We start from the raw sequence: 12,424 nt of genomic DNA on the forward strand, positions 1-12,424 counted from the left end.
TGGCTCCTGTGGTTGCGGATCACATTGAAGCCCATTCTTTGTCATTATAATGCCTGTGATTGTTATGGGAAACAGTTCGACCTGTAATAAATCCAATTTAAAGGCATTGCGGCGAGAATCATGAAATTGTCAGAGACACACAGTACTCGAGTGGCTGCGGATAACATTAAAGCTCATTCGTCATCATTGTTAACCGTTCGATTGTAGTGGGAAACAGTTTGGCCACAAATGAAGCCAAATTAAAGACTTTGCGGCGAGAGTGAAGACATACACAGAGATAAAAAGCGCTCTTTTGGCTGAGGATCACGAAGCTCATTCTTTGTCAATGTAATGCGTTTGATTGTTACGGGAAACATTTCGACCTGAAATGAAGCCAAATTAAAGACGTTGCGGCGAAATTCATGAAATTGTTGGAGACACAAAGCACTCGAGTGGCTGTGGATCACATTGAAGCCCATTCTTTGTTATTATAATGCGTGTGATTGTTACGGGAAAAAGTTCGACATGAAATGAAGCCAAATTAAAGACTTTGTGGCCAAAACCATTAAATTATCGGAGACGCATCGCGCTGGAGTGGCTGCAGATCACAGTAAAGCTCATTCTTTGTCATTATAATGTGTGTGATTGTTATGGGAAACAGTTCGACTTGAAATTAAGCCAAATTAAAGATAATGCAGCGACAATCATGAAATTGTCAGAGACACAAAGCGCTGGAGTGGCTGCGGATCATATCGAAGCTCATTCGTCGTCATTGTTAACCGTTCGATTGTAGTGGGAAACAGTTTGACCTGAAATAAAGCCAAATTAAAGACTTTGCAGCGAGAACCAAGACATGGACAGAGATACAAAGTTCTCCAGTGACTCGGGATCACATCGAAGCTCATTCTTTCTTATTACGATGCATTCGATTGTGGTGGGAAACAATTCGACCTGAAATGAAGCCAAATTAAAGACTTTGCGGCGAGAGTGAAGACATGGACAGAGGTACAAAGCGCTCTTTTGGCTGCGGATCATATCGAAGCTCATTCTTTGTCATTTTGAAGCGTTCAATTGTGGTGGGAAAAATTTCGAAACACAAAGGGATCGAGTGGCTGCGGATCACATCGAAGCTCATTCTTTGTCACTGTTAACTGTTCGATTGTAGTAGGGAACAGTTTGACCTGAAATGAAGCCAAATAAAAGACTTTGCGGCGAGAACCAAGACACGGACAAGTTACAAAGCTCCAGTGGCTGTGGATCAAATCGAAGCCCATTCTTTGTCATTATGATGCATTCCATTGTAATGGGAATCAGTTCGACCTTAAATAAAGCCAAGTTAAAGACGGTGCACCGAGAACCAAGGCATGGACAGAGATAAAAAGCGCTGGAATGTTCAATGGAAGAATATTTTTAAAGGAGAATAGTAAAAAGAAAACATATGTTAAAACTGAGAAAGGATATTGTTTTTTGACAAATATATGTCAATTTTGAATTTCACGCCAACAGTATGTTCCAAAAAATTTGGGACGGGGGCATGTTTTCCACTGTGTTTCATAACCTCTTCTTTTAACAACACTCTGTAAGTGTTTGGGAACTGAGGAGACCAATTGCTGTAGTTTTGAAAGTGAATTGTTTTCCCGTTCTTGTTTGATATAGGATTTCAGCTGCTCATCAGTTCAGAGGTTCCTTTGTCCTATTTTTCATTTCATAATAGGCCAAATGTTATCAGTGGTGACAGGTGTGGACTATAGGCAGGTCAGTTTAGTGCCCAGACTCTTTTAATATGGAGCAATGCTGTTGTAATACATGCAGAATGTGGTTTGGCATTGTCTTGCTAAAATAATCAAGGCCTTCCCTGAAAAAGATGTCTGGATGGCAGCATATGTTGCCACAACATGTATATATCGCTCAGCATTAATGGTGCCTTCACAGATGTGCACGTCAACCATGCCATGCACACTAATGCACCTGTACACCACCATGAATACTGGCTTTTGAACTGTGCACTGATAACAAGCTGAGTGGTCTTTAGTCTGGGGGAAACAGTGTCCATGATTTAAAAAAATAAATAAATTTTGATTTGTCGAACTACAGGGCACTTTTCCACTTCCCATCAGTCAATTTTAAATGAGCTCGGGACCAGAGAAGGTGGCAGCATTTATTTGTCCTGTTTATATTTGGGTGCTTCTTTGCATTTTAGAGTTTTAACTTGCATTTGTGGATGCAGTGATGAACTGTGTTCACAGACAGTGTTTTTCAGAAGTATTTCTGCCCATGTAGTGATTTCCACTACAGAATAATGTCTGTTTTTAATGCAGTGCTGCCAGAAGGCCCAAAGATCATAGATAATGAAAAGCAAAAGTTCTTGCTATTTTAAACTGAGAAACATTCTTCTTGAATTGTTGTATTTGCTCACTCAGTCTTTCACAGAATGGTGAACCCCTCCTCATCTTTACTTTTGAAAGACTCAGTCTCTCTGGGATGCTTTTTATACCAAATTATGTTAATGACAAAATAATTTCTCAATTTCAAAATTTGATATGTTGTCTTTGTACTATTTTAAGTATGTATCAAAAAATGACAGAGTAACTACCTTTCGCTATGATATTTTTGTAGATGTGTCTGTAGAAAGTCTGCAGGAAGATTCTCTAAAGCTTAGACTTCAGTTAGTGGGTTGCATTCCCAGCTTAAGCGGCCTATTGATAGTCACTGAATGGATCAACTGGTCAGTCTACATTCATTCATGGCAATACTTTAGAAATGTATATATGCTATAATGAGCCTAGTAATTTTAGAAAGTGTATTTTTTTCAAAAGCAGAACAAGATGATGAAGATGGACAAAATAGTCTGAGTCTTCAAAGCAGGCCACATTCGCACCTGAATACCTGAGCTACGAATAATGGAATAATCAAATAAAGCTTAAGATGTATTTCCAATGAGCAATCTCTCATCTCTAATACTTCTCTCTTATACTTCTAAAAGTATAAAATATTTGGTGAAATTGGGACAATTTCTCTTCATTTTCGAGGCCTTGAGTTGGAGATTTTACTGTTATACACCTGAAACATGTTTTGTAACTAAAATCAGCATCTTCTCCTCAGCATGATTCAAATAAATTCAAGATTTTATGCAAACTGACAAACAGAATTAAATAACAATTTTAGATTAGTTTATTTTCATGTAACTGTACAAAATATTAATAATTTTCTGATCTCATTTTGAGTGAAGAGAGTGTGGTAGGTGTGGCGCAGTGCACACTTGTTAAAGCACACTGTAACATGACAGAATGATAGACGCTCAATGCTAAAAGTGGAATGAGAAGGGTGCCTGGTTTACCATAGCCAAAGGGGCTTTATTAAAGCCCCAGGATGTTCTGAGAACATCAAGGCACTGCAAGGCCTCATTTGGCGAAGTAAGAAAGAGTGCAGCCCACTTGCAGCAGTATTCGTGGACATTGACCCCATCTCTCACCACCTGTCTTGAAAAGATCTGCTAAGGCAATTCAGAACTTCCATACAACAAAGGCATTGCCAAGCTCGAAGAAGCGTCAAAGCAGGTTGAAAAGCCAGCTTTATTCACCCCTGCGCAACATCAGGTTGGGTCTCTGGGCACCAATCTACTAGAAGGTCGGAGGGCGAACCAGGAGTCAGAGTGCCATAACTTCACATATATACCTTGCAAGAGGATCGGGCTAGGACAGGTGCGGATTCCTCTGATATGTGTTGCATGGGGTGGGACTGTAAGAGGGTCCCACTTTGACCGCTCACGAGTAAGATTGCGTTCCTGAGCATGGGTGAACGGCAGCTCACGTATGGTGGAAGAACCCGATCTGCACTCACATTCAGCCTCCTGGAGGGCATAGTCACAGCTGAGCGGCTACCCAAGCTGGTGCAAACTGGACTTGTGGGGCGATTGGTGGAGCGTGCTAGGTTCTTCATTGATGATCCTGCTGATGTGCACACCGTTATCATATGTGAATGGCTGAGGGGTGGAGACCAGATCCCATTGATGGTCGAAACAGTGACACAGTCAGTGCTTGCCGAGCTTGGGCTGAGAGTACCACACAGCCGTCTCTCGCACGGTGTCAGTGGCCAGCGGAGCAGATTCCGTCCTCTGCGACAGGCATCCAGGGCGTGGCAATTGGCATTTCTGCAGCACTAGCTGTTGTACGTCAAAGAGTGTTCAGCCCTAGCAGGCTGGATCCTGGATGGCTGGTCGTCAGCTCGCTGCCCAGTAACACTTTATGAAATCGAGGGTGTGTTTTATGGGAAGTGGGAAAAGCATGAGCCTTACTGTGGTCTGGGACGCTTTGCGATGGCTGGCACAGCAGAGAATGAGCAGTTCTTAAGGCCCATAATCTCTTGTAAGATACTTGACACCCTCAAGTCTACATGGGCCAAAACTGCCACGGGCCCAGCCAGGATCAGGAAATGGGATACTAGGGTTCAAGTGTGTTCATGTTAGCAATGGATGGCTGGGTTGCCCGGTTGGGTTTAACCCGTGCCAGTACATTGCTGCGCTACAGCTTAGGGCAAATGTGTATCCCACCCTCAGGACAAGAGGGCATGTTGGGTCTGGGGCAGCTTGTCTGGGGCAGCTTGTTGCATACTCTTGAATCCTCCATGCACATTCTGTGCCAGTGCCCAGTGGTGCAAGAGTCCCGTATCGCCAGGCATAACAGGGTGTGTGCGCTCCTCACCACTGCAGCTGAGACGGCCGACGGGGAAGTTCACCAGGAAAAGTCGTCCGCCTCCTCTCTGGGAGATTGATTCGAATAGATCTAGTGTTCGCCCAGGGCCAGATCACGCTGGTTGTGGATGTAACCATTTGCTTTGAGACGGCTCTGGACACCCTCTCAGTGGCGTGTGCTGGGAAACTGGTACACTACCAAAAGTAAGAACGGGTGATCGGTGCAGCCATTGGATCCGAGACTGTCAGAATCTTTGGATTCCCTCTCAAGGCCAGGGGCCTGTGGTTTCCCAGCAAAAATGGTCTGCTCTCCAATCTGCGCCTGTCACGTCACATTACAACATGGCTCACCACATGTCTCTGTTGGATGGCATGCCATGGCTCTGTAAAGATGCTGAAGAACTTTTATAAGGTCACCGGCTAGTTGGCAGGGTGTGACTGAAGGCTGAGAGCTCGTGGCCTGGTGAAGGTTAGATGTGGACCTAATCTGGGCTACCGAGTGCACTGTGAGTGTAGTGATGTCTGATAATCTCTGGCATGTTGGAACAAAGCAAGTAGGCCTTGCTGAACCTGGAAGTGGGGAGGTAGACTGGGGATTTTGCTTCTGAGTTAGAGATCTGGGCCCTCTCTTAGATCCCAACCCACAGAGATGTGGGCACCAAAGGAGTCTTGCATCTGGTGGCAGTGGTCCAGGTCACCTGGAGCCAGGCCCCATGGTGAGGCATGCCTCCAAGTCTGCACCCTGTGTCCTCTTCCCAGGGCCGGGACCTGCTCTGGCAACAGCAAATGGCCTCATTTTGCTGGGGTGCTGTGTGACACCCCGGCAGCACACCAAGGTGAACTATGACCTCCTGCTGTCCAGCGAAACGCTTGAGGTGCACACACCCCAGTAGGTTCCAGTGGGTCTGGCACACGCGGCTGATCCGGGTGTGCTGCACCTCTACGTGACACCAAGCAGCTGGCTTAGAACTGGTGTGGAGCAGGGGAATCCGATTGTTTAATTAAAACAAAGCATCGCGAAGGCTCGCGGCAGGTGGTGACGCGATGTGATTTCTGCCAAGTGCTCTGAATGTCAAAGTGAAGAAATTCAATGAAGCGTGGGTACATGGCGAGAGCCATAACGTAGATATCTGGGCACTATGCTGTCTGCCATAGGAAGGTGCCCATCGTGTATAGATGTCAGAGGTGTGGGTGGACTAATCCTGGCCACCACCCAGAGGCGTGCTATTGTCCCCAAGTGCCGGGGAGTGGCAGCTGCCACGGGTAGAGGTGATCGCAGCTTTCGCTGTGATCACTGTGAAGCCAGCTTTGCAAATGGGAGAGGTCTTTGCATGCACCGGTGGGGGTCCACTATTCCGGGCACCAGTCCATTTCCCAACGGCTCCGTGAGAGACACGAGGAAATCAGCAGGAAACGTAGAAAGATTGGCATTCCTACTGATGGGTCTCGCGATGAGTGTCATGCCACTCCCAGATCTCAGTATCAGCCACAACCAGCATACCTCAGTACTTAATGCATGGCTGGAAGGTGCAGACAACTGGCCTGCTCAGCTCGAGTCTGGAGCCCGAACAGTGCTTCGTCAGCTTGGTGGGGTCGAGGAGGGGGCCTCTGGGTGCCAAGAAGGCTCACTCTAGACCTATCCAGTCTTCCTCAGCCAGGATAAGGTCCTATGCTAGGTGCCAAAAGTTAATTAGGATTGACCCGGCCCGACTTGCCTCAGAAATACTTGATGGCAAGGAATCGTTCACGTGTCCCATTCCCTTGGAGGCCATTGATTGGTCCTTCAGGGAGCAGTGGGAGGCGGTTTGATGATTTGACGGGTTGGGTCATTTCCTGGTTGAAAGGGACGCTCACAATGAGCCTTTCAAATCGGCCCTATCTTTTGGGGAGGTACTGGATAGCCTCCAGCGCATGTCGAACACCTCCGCACCTGGCTCAGATGGAATCCAAAAGCATTCCTTGCTTAACTGGGATCCAGGTTGTGAGAAAATCACATGAATGTTTAACATGTGGTGGTTCATGGATGTCATCCCGGTATGCTTTAAGCGACGCCGAATGGTGCTACTTCCCAAGACTACAAATCTGACGATGATGGAGGTTGGTAACTGGAGGTCAATCACCATTGGAACTGTGGTTTTAAGGCCCTTTACGAAGGTGATCCATGGCAGGTAATCAAGAGCGTGCAAGGTCCACCACCATCAAAGAGGCTTCACTGAAGCCTCAGGGTGCTCAGAAAATCTTGAGGTGCTGCGAGGCCTCATCCGACACTGCAAAGAAGAGCACAACCCTCTCGCAATGGTATTCGTTGACATTGTGAAAGCATTTGACATCATCTTTCAAGAGCATATGTGGTATGTTCTAAATTAAAGAGGGGCGGACACCCATGTCATAGGGAAAATCCAGAATTCCTATACGAACAGTGTGACAAAAGTTGAGATCGGGGACATGTCAACACCCGATATAAGCTTGAAGGTTGGAGTTAAGCAGGGGGACTCTTTGTCTCCCCTGCTCTTCAATCTGGCATTGGATCCCCTCATCCAACGCATTGAAACCCATGGACAGGAATACAGTATTTCAGAGGTGTCCGTGTCAGTTCTGGCGTTTGCGGATGATTTGGTGGTTGTGAGTGACTCGTGGCAGGGCATGGCCGCCAACCTAGAAATCCTTGAAGATTTCTGTTGATTCAGCGGGCTTAGGGTTCAGCCCACTAAGTGTCACGGCTTTCTCATTTCGCCTACAGCACGCACTTGGTGTCTCAATGTTTGTCCGCCATGAAGGGTTGAAGGGGTGGCTCTCCACATGACTGGTCCAGACGCATCTTTGAGATACTTGGGGGGTGAGGGTGTCACCTTTGCTGGGGTTTGAGAAGCCAGACATCGTTGGTCATATTTCGGAACACTGAACACCGCAGACAGGGTCATAAGGAAAGGTGTGAAGAAGTGGTTGCACCTTCCACAGTCGACTTGTGATGAGCTTCTTTACGCATGTAACCAGGATGGTGGACTGGGGTGCAAAAGTTGTCCTGACTGATCCCATTTATCCAAGCTAGGCAATTATTTCTGCTGGCAGGGTCATCAGATGTTTTGACCAGAAAGCTTATGAGCAAAAAGCAAGCATATTCTAAGTTCATTGCAGTTTGGAGAAGGGCCGGGGGCACTACAGAAGGTCTGCCCAGCTTTGGCAGGGGAGATGCTCAGGTTTCGGTTGAGGGCAGTCCTCCCGACCCCATGACTCCAAGGTGCCCAATGCCCTGTAAGTGGAGGCGGGAGGAATTCCTCAGGTGCGCAGGCCTAACCACTCAAGGTGTGCGGGTTCTTGGCTTCATGGGCTCTGTGGCCAGTAATGTGTGGCTTGCTTATTCAGAGCGGATAAAGTAGCAGCATTTCCTTGTGGCACTTCAGCTCCAGGCTAAACCCTACAGGGTTCATTCACTACGCATAGGATCACCACGGATGATGACTACTTGGCTGCCAACCTAGCCATTAGATTAGGTGGTAGATTGCTCGACGGGTTAGCCTAAACTCCCCTGAATCAGAGTCATCATTCTGCCCAGTGCTTGAATGTCAAAGTGAAGAAATTCAATGAAGCACAAGCATAACGGCAAGAATAACTATGATCCTCTGACCTAGGAAATTCCTTGTCATCTAATTAGTGACGCGCATGAATCGATTGAGATTCCCACTGTCCCCACTATCCAGCAAAACCACTGCCGAGGGAACGGGCTTGGCAGAATCAGCAGGATAAGCTTGACTCTAGTCTGGCACTGTGAAGAGACATGCGAAATGTAGAATAAGTGGGAGGCCCCGCTCCGTCGGGCGCCGCCAGTGAAATACAACTATTCTTATCGTTTCCTCACTAACCCGGTGAGGCGGGGAGGCGAGCCCCAGACGGGGCTCTCGCTTCTGGTGTCAAGCGCGGGGGCCGGGACCCGCTCCGGGAACAGTGGCAGGTGGGGAGTTTGACTGGGGCGGTACACCTGTCAAACCATAACGCAGGTGTCCTAAGGCGAGCTCAGGGAGGACAGAAACCTCCTGTAGAGCAGAAGGGCAAAAGCTCGCTTGATCTTGATTATCAGTATGAATACAGACCGTGAAAGTGGGGCCTCACGATCCTTCTGGCTTTTTGGGTTTTAAGCAGGAGGTGTCAGAAAAGGTACCACAGGGATAACTGGCTTGTGGCGGCCAAGCGTTCATAGCGACATCACTTTTTGATCCTTCGATGTCGGCTCTTCCTATCATTATGAAGCAGAATTCACCAAGCGTTGGATTGTTCACCCACTAACAGGGAATGTGAGCTGGGTTTAGACTGTCATGAGACAGGTTAGTTTTACCCTACTGATGTTGTGTTGTTGCAATAGTAATCCTGCTCAGTACGAGAGGAACCGCAGGTTCAGACATTTGGTGCGTGTGCTTGGCTGAGGAGCCAATGGTGCAAAGCTACCATCTGTGGGATTATGACTGAACGCCTCTAAGTCAGAATCCCGCCTAAACATGAAGATACCTCAGCGCCGCGGATCTTCGGTTGGTCTGGCGTAGCTGGGGATCCTTCGCGGGGGACCCCGGTGAGCAGTGCCGTCCGTGACCGTGCCCGGGTGCGGCCGGAAAAGCGCAGCACCCTCTCCGATCTCGCACCGCAAGTTCTGTTGAACCCGGTGCTAAATGACTCGTAAACGACCTGATTCTGGGCCAGGGTGTTGTGAGTGGCAGAGCAGCTCCTTCGCTGCGATCCATTGAAAGTCATCCCTCGATCCAATCTTTTGTCCACTCCAAATTCTTTAGTAGGCCGGATTTGGGTGTATGGTGTATTGAGACATAGCAGACCATCGTGGGCCCCCAACGCTCTCACTGGTAACACCCGGGGCAACGTCCTATTCTTAGGGCGGCTAAGAGGGGCATATATATACGCGTAGTGTCAGGGTGCAAGACCCGGCTACGTGGGCTAAGTTGGTTCCGGTTTAAGTAGGAGACGATATGGCTATGGCTTTCTCGGGCAGTCTGCGGATGCATGGGCCTCCGGGGCCATGCTCTGTGGTGCTGCACGACGTCTTGAGGTGCACCTGCACATTGTGTGAATCCAGACACCGCTTCCACACACCTAACATGGCACCAATGGATTCAGTGAGGGGACTGGATCCTAAGGTGGACGGTGTGAGAGGTGGTCCCTTGCATGGCTTAGGGCATGGTCAGGAGCCCTCCAATGATACTCGGGGTGGAGACACTGTCTCCCCAACCCAGGCACTGGGAACCACCTCTCCCAGCGTGATGGCCCGAGATGATTCAGAGGGGAACCTGAGTCATGGCATCACAATCACGCTTCCTGAAACCACAATCTTTTGTGTGTTATGCAGCAAGTACGTGGGTACGGTGCTCAAGGCTGACAATCATTTCAGATCCACCCACGGGGGCATGGAGGTCCGGTATGAGTGTGAGTCTTGCCGGAAGACCTCACTCAACTATCACTCCATCGCGTGCCATGTCCCCAAGTGCAGAGGGCCGGGTGATCCCTCCAGTGGTGGCGCCACCCCGACTGTTCAGTGTGAGGTGTGTGGCAGAGGCTTTAGTTCCAGCCGGGCACTGAGTACCCACGAGCGCCATGTCCACCCGGCTGTGCGCAACAGGAAGCGCATCCGACAGGCACGGATGCAGGGGGTTTCCACTCCGTGGACCGAGCAAGAGGTAGGGCTCCTGAGGCGACTGGTCGAGGAGTTTGCCGGGGACCCAGAAGCCACTCAGCGGGTGGCCGAAAGGTTTCCCGACAAGAGCCGTGCAAGGGTTCAGTCCAAAATACGCTGGTTGTGCCACCAGGCACATATCGCATCATATGGGGGTGCTGCCGAACCAGACCCGATTGCCTGGCTGCTCTCGCCGACGCTACCCGGGCTGGTGCAAACTGGACTTGTGGGGTGTCTGGCGGAGCGTGCCAGCTCCTTCATCGGTGTTCCGGGTGACGCACACGCCATCATCATATGTGAATGGCTGAGGGGTGGAGACCAGATCCCGCTACTGGTCGAAACAGCGACACAGTCGGTGCTCGCGGAACTTGGGCCGAGGGGGCCGCATCGGCGTCCCACCCGCGTTCCTGGTGGCCGGCGCGGCGGGTTCCGTCCCCCGGGCCGAGCGACCAGGGCGCTTCGTTTGGCGTTTCGACAGCACCAGCGGTTGTACGCCAGCGACCGCGCGGCCCTGGCGGGATGGGTCCTGGATGGCCGGTCAGCGTCTCGCTGCCCTGTACCACTCTCTGAGATCGAACGCGCATTTCGTGAGAAGTGGGAAAGGCGCGAGCCCTACCGGGGTCTGGGGCGCTTCTCAGTGGCCGGCGCAGCGGCGAACGAGCGGTTCTCAAGGCCCATTACCGCACGCGAGATACTAGACGCCCTCAAGTCTACTCGGGCCAAGACTGCCACGGGCCCAGACAGGATCGGGAAACGGGCTCTTCTCGACTGGGACCCCAACGGGCAGAAACTCGAACGCATCCTGAACACATGGTGGTTCACAGGAGTCATTCCCCAATGCCTGAAGCGCTGTCGTACGGTGCTGCTGCCCAAGTGTAGGGACGAGGCCCAGCTTGCTGACGTGCATAATTGGCGGCCTATTACCATCGGTTCCGGTATGCTCAAGCTCTACTCGCGCATCCTGACGAACAGGCTTGCGGAAGCCTGTCCTATACACGACCGACAGAGGGGTTTTATCCGCGCCCCTGGATGCGCTGAGAATATAGAGATACTGAGGAGTGTTATGCGACGCAGCAGGGCTGACGGCAGGGACTTGGCGGTAGTATTTATCGACTTCGCAAAGGCATTTGACTCCATCTCACACGAGCATATCCTGGATGTCTTGCGGCTGAGACAGGTGGACGACCATGTGATCGGAGTCATCCGTGATCTCTACACGGATGTTATTACAAGAGTAGAGGATGGAAGGGGAGGTGCAACCCCAGACATCCCCATTCAGGTGGGAGTTAAGCAGGGTGACCCCATGTCTCCCTTGCTTTTCAACCTGGCTCTGGACCCCCTCATCCAGTCACTCCATGAACTTGGGAAGGGCTACCACCTCTCAGGTCGGATGCTGGTGGCACTGGCTTTCGCCGACGATTTGGCCCTGATTAGTGATTCCTGGGATGGAATGGAACTGAACCTAAGGATCCTGGACGCTTACTGCGAGCTCACTGGGCTTAGGGTTCAGCCCGCAAGTGCTATGGGTTCCTGCTCAAACCCATAGCCGACTCAGTGACCCTCAATGACTGTCAGGCCTGGAAGGTTGGAAGGCGTCCACTGAACATGATTGGGCCTGACGAGTCTGAGCGTTACTTGGGGATAAGGGTGAATCCCCTGAAAGGAGTCATGAAACCTGAGCTGCAGGTCCAGTATGAGGACTGGGTTAGACGGATTGGTAAGGCCCCTCTTAAACCCCACCAGAAGCTTGAAGTCCTCAAAAGTTACACCATTCCCAGGCTGATCTATCAGGCGGATCAAGGTGAGCTGGGCGCTGCTGCACTGAGGGCCCTTGATGGCACAACACGGAAGGCAGTGAAGAGGTGGCTTCACTTACCCCTGTCTACCACGGATGGGCTGCTTTTTGCGAGGATCAAGGATGGTGGACTTGGCCTCCAAAAACTTGAACGCATGGTGCCATCCATTCAAGTTAGACGGTTGCACCAACTTGCCGGTTCCTCCGACGAACTGGTAAGAGCACTGATATGTGACGACCCGCACATACTCTCCAAATTCCGGAAACTGTGGATAAGGGCGGGAGGTAG

At 50.1% G+C, this 12,424-nt stretch overlaps 1 pseudogene; it reads right to left on the reverse strand.

Annotated features, from left to right (window-relative positions):
• Window positions 1-8,317: 8,317 nt before the first annotated feature.
• Window positions 8,318-9,192, reverse strand: LOC118801063 (annotated as a pseudogene).
• Window positions 9,193-12,424: the final 3,232 nt, after the last annotated feature.

Source organism: Colossoma macropomum, unplaced genomic scaffold, assembly GCF_904425465.1.
Source record: "Colossoma macropomum unplaced genomic scaffold, Colossoma_macropomum, whole genome shotgun sequence".
In the NCBI taxonomy this organism is placed as follows: domain Eukaryota; kingdom Metazoa; phylum Chordata; class Actinopteri; order Characiformes; family Serrasalmidae; genus Colossoma; species Colossoma macropomum.